Source organism: Rattus rattus, chromosome 2 (genome assembly GCF_011064425.1).
Source record: "Rattus rattus isolate New Zealand chromosome 2, Rrattus_CSIRO_v1, whole genome shotgun sequence".
Classification (NCBI taxonomy): domain Eukaryota; kingdom Metazoa; phylum Chordata; class Mammalia; order Rodentia; family Muridae; genus Rattus; species Rattus rattus.
This window is the reverse complement of record NC_046155.1, coordinates 49,540,362-49,545,471: the sequence shown is the minus strand read 5'-3', so window position 1 is coordinate 49,545,471 and position 5,110 is coordinate 49,540,362. Positions and strand designations below refer to the sequence as shown.

The window sequence follows — 5,110 nt, the reverse complement described above, 5'->3', positions numbered from 1 at the left end:
CCAGAATGAAAGTAACAGAATGGTAGACATTGCAATAACACAGGCAAGTAGTAATCTGAGGTGAGGAATCCTGCTGACAGTTATGTTATTCATGTCTCTTACAAGCATCAGAAGGTGACAAGTTAGTAACTTTCAATAGATGGAAACAAGCAACAACAGAATGTGAGTGTATGTTCTTGTATGTGCATATGTGCATGTGTGAAAAATTCAACTCTTTCTGTGTTTGTGAAATAAACTAAGTGCCTAAATATTGCTCACTAAAAAGAAGCTCTTGCATCCAAACTTCTCTTAGCTTCAAAGATACTTACATTTTCTCAAGAAGCAGAGATCAATTTATTGGGGGACATTGGATACCTCAAGATATAACTTTCTCTGAACAACAAGAGCAATCTTTCTGTAGCAAAACACACTTCAAAAGACAGTGTTGTGCCTGAGACAAAGGCAGCTTAAGGTTTGTCAAATACTACTTATGCAAAAAAAAAAATAAAGAATGGGTTCCGGGGTAGAACTATTTCCAATTTTCTTAGAAACCATAAAACTTATTTCCAAAGTGGTTATATAAGTTTGCACTCCCACCAGCAGTGGAGGAGTGTTTCCCTTGCTCCACATCCTCACCAGCATGTGCTGCCATAAATGAAATGTTACATAAAAGGGGAGTTACAGAAGTAAATCACAGTAAGTTTAAAGCTGTGTTTCACTTTATAAGCTCATTATAAGTTCAAAGCAACAGTTTCATATGGCTTTGTTTTATCATATTGCACACGTATGATTTCATCCTTGGACATGACCTAGATTAAATGTTTTTCCTAGGCTGAAAATTTGTTCCAAGCCTATATCTCTTCTTAACATAGTTTCTGAAAGCACACTGTAGTTTTTATTATGCTGATTTTATTGATTATTCTATGAGGAGTGGGTACATTCTATTCTTGATTCAAACTTTATTACATTTGTTTGGCAAAACAACTAAAACTATCCCCTAAAACTTTATTCCTAAAATTACTTGATTCAAATCAGAAATTCTATAAAGTCATTAATTCATCTAAAAAGCATTAACCCATGAAAGTTTATTCTCTTGTTAATCTTTAGGGCAATTGCTCAATAGGGTGCACTGATGCCCAGGAATTTTTAAGCTATATAATAATGACAGGAAAGGTATTTCTTCAGCAAGAAGCAATCCTGTGATGAAGTCTTTGAGGACCCTGCATTCTCAAAGCTCACCCATTGCAGGCCATACAAAATGGTGGACCATGTCCAGAAAATTTACTTGCATGTCTTAGTCTCGATGGCTTTGGACAACAACCCAAAAATATGTTCTGCCTCTAAGATGCACAGGGATAAAAATGCAGCAGACATAGGAGCCTAGCATAATCTCTTCTGAGAGGCTTCATCCAGAAGAAGATGGAAACAGATGCAGAGATCCGCAGCCAAACATAAGGCAGAGCTGTAGGAGTCTTGTGGAGGTGTAGGGGATAAACTGAGTAAGCTGGATGGGTCAGTGATACCACAAGAAACCTACAGAGTCAACTAACCTGAGATCAGGGGGACTCAGAGAGACAAAGCCACCAACTAAAGCACATGCAAGGACTGGACCCAGCCCCCTACCCCCCGATTTGTAGCAGATGTCCAGTTGGTCTTCATGTGGGTCCACTAACAGTTAGAGCAGAGGCTGCCTCTGTTTCAGTTGCCAGACACTGGGTCTACTTCCCCTACCAGGACATCCTAGTTGGACCTCAGTGAGAGAGGATCCACTTAGGCCTATGGGGATTGGATATCTCAGGGTAGGGTAGCACGAAAGGAAGGCTTCTCATTGTCTGAGGAGGAGGTAGGTGGGCAATGGGGTGATGGATTTGTAAAGATTGGACTGGTAGGAGATGAGGGATGGGGGACCATGAACAGGATGTAAAGTGAATAAGGAAGAAGAAAAAAGAAAAGGAAAAAATATGCATTAGTTAGGTTTTCAGCTGCTGTGACTAAGTCCTTGACAAAACTCAACCTAATCAAGGAAACTTTTTATTGTGATTTATAATTTAAGTATACAGTCCATCATACCTGGGAAGTCCTGGCTGCTAGAGTTTGGCTGATGGAGTTTGAGGATATTGGTCACAGCTATAGCCATGGTCAGTAAACAAAGAATAAATACATGGTCAAGCTCAGCTTGGGTTTTTGTTTTTTTATCATCTATCATCTATCTAACTATCATTTCACTATTTATCTATCTACCATCCATTTTTATATCTTCTATGTACCATCCATATGTAATTATCTCTATCAACTATATCAATTTAACCTCTCTCTATATCTCTATATCTATCTATCTATCATCTATCTATTATCTATCTATCTATCTATCTATCTATCTATCTATCTATCTATCTATCTATCTATCTATCTCTAGTCAGAGTCTCAGTATGTACTAGCTGGCCTGTAACATACTCTGTGAACCAGGCTGACCTCAAATTCAAAGAAACCCACTTAGCTCTGATTCCTGAGTACTGAGATCAAAGACAAGCTTCGCCATTTCCAATCCTTCATTCTCTCTTCTTTGTAGAGATCCCTGTCAGTGGGATGGTGCCATCTCTATTTGGTGTAGGTCTTCCTTTGTGAAATAATCAAAGCTAGAAAAATCTATCACAGATATGTCCATTGAGTTGATATCATTAGTCACAACAGAGGAGAGATTTTTAAGTTCTTTCCCTATACTGGGACATCTAATCCCCATAGGCCTAAGTGCATCCTCTCCCACTGAGGTCCAACTAGGAAATCCAGGTAGGGGAAGGAAATCTGATGTATATTAAGGAAAAGTACATTTTTTTTCCAAATTATGAAGCCAAATAGTCTTGTTTCTGTAAAGCAAACACATACTTTGGTTTATCTTTTCTTTTTAAATTTTCAGATAGAATAAATGAGCCTATGGAATTCTCAGGGAAGCATGTCCAGGCTTCTGTTTCTATTCACTGAAATGCAATCTTGCAGGGTCCACGCCGGCAGTGAAATGACCTGGTCAGAGGTGAGAAAGAAACCTGGGTTCACCATGACTTCATCAGGTGGAATTCAATTTCTAGAGTATCTTTTTCCAGGTGCCAATGTCTTTAACCACAGTGCATTGTGGTAAAAAAAAAAAGTTTCCTGGTGTAATACAATCCCCAGTGCATGAAGAGGTATAATTACATTGAAACTCAACTCAAAGTACGTGTCATCTCTTCTAAAGAGATGGGTTCTACAGATATGCTCCCTGTTCAGCTTAAGGGTTTGGGGAAGGATTTGGTATGGTCTCTGTCCTGCGGAAAGCATAGAGGTCATTCTATTAGCCACCTCTGACCCTGTTGTTGGGCACTTGATATTGCCTGGCCCTACAGATAACACGGATCAACAGGCTGTTAATCCCCTCCAATTCCCTATCTTTTTGATGGAAAAACAGGTTATACAGTCTTTCTTTAGGAGGACAATCTGCATGGTTTTCATTCCTGGTTTTCCTAGTGATATATCTGTATATGTACATATAATTTGTGTTTATTTCATATCTATATATCAATGTGGATATATTACTGAAATATCTGCCATTATCTATCTCCATACCCTGAAGAATGTTAGTAGAATGTCAGAACAAGAATGGAGTCATGTGAAAAGCAAAAATGTGGTGCTTAACGAGAGCAGTAACAATGCAGGTCTTCCCACTGATGCTGTCCGGTCAGGCACAGGACCCGGCCTGAGGTGGTGGTGGGAAGCCCACCATTATTTGCTGCTGACATTATGGAGGGTGGCAGAGGAAGTGGCAATACATCGCAGACTAGCTGGCTTCTTCGGAGCACAGGAGCGGGTTACTTGAAGGAGGATTTGGCCGGCTCCCACTGACTCTTATGAACCCCCTGATTCCTTATTTAAATGAGGATCCACGCTATCCCATTCAGGATACAGATGAATTTGTTTTGCCAACTGGAGCTAATAAAACCTGAGGCAGATTTGAATGAGCTTTCTTTACTTTTGGAGGAGGTTGCATGACAGGGGCTGCATTCGGGGCAATGAACAGTCTTCATTTAGGATCGAAGGAAACCCAGAGCATGGCCTGGTCCAAGCTAAGAAATGTACAGATTTTGAATATGGTGGTTAGGCAAGGGGTTTTTTGGGCTAATACTCTAGGTTCCCCGGTTTTACTCGATAGTGCTTTTGGTGTTATCATTGAGAAAACACGGGATGCAGAAGATGACCTCAACACAGTAGCAGCAGGAACCATGATGGGAATGTTGTATAAATGCGCAGGTGGTCTTTGAGGAATAGCACGCGGTGGCCTGGCAGAACTGATACCAGTCCCTATGCACTGCATAACAACTGGGAGCACATGAAAGGCTCCCTTCTCCAACAGTCACTCTGAAGATGTTTGCACCTCAGGAATGGGGGACACATCATAGACATCCAGATCAATTAATAAGTCAGTCTGAAGTTGCTTTCTCTCTTGTACCTACAATTTCTGTGGACTATTGAAGAGCGATTTTCTGTCAGAAAGATCACGGAGGCTTCGCCTGCACTGCACTGCTTGCCCTCTGTGAGAGGAAGCTCAACCCTTTGGTGGCTCACGGAGAATGTGTTCTCTTCTTCCTTGTAAATGATCTCGCACCTCCTACCCCCAAAGAAACCACTCACTCTCCAATTTCAGGCTGTATTTTTATTACCATGTTAATTCACTTAAAATTCTAAAATTACTATTGCCCTGTTTTCCAAATAAAGGGTGAAAATAGAACCCCCCCCCAAAAAAATGGAGTCATGTGAGAATTCTGAGTGCTTGTGAGAAAACTCCAAAAACGAAAAAAACAAACAAAAACCCAAAACAAATGAAAAGACAAGGGGTTTGTGAATTGAGTTTCTTCAAAACACAGTTTTTGTTTGAAATTTGTTTTTCTGCCCCATCCCAAGTATAACAGATCAGTGTGAGCTCTCTTCACCTATTGTTATTCATAGTCCTCTGCAGGAAAGCATGTTTTGATACATGTGGCTTGTCCTTGTGACTGAACACTTTATTCATGTGATTCCTCTGAACCCTCAGAGTGTCAATTGCCTGATAATTGTTCTGAGTAAAGTTGGCCATTGCGTGAGACATTAGTCCACGTCGGTTTTA

The 5,110-nt window shown here is 40.3% G+C and overlaps 1 pseudogene; it reads left to right on the top strand.

The window, feature by feature from the left end:
• The first annotated feature begins 3,750 nt into the window (after window positions 1-3,750).
• On the top strand, window positions 3,751-4,369 carry LOC116893820 (annotated as a pseudogene).
• The last annotated feature ends 741 nt before the right edge of the window (window positions 4,370-5,110 follow it).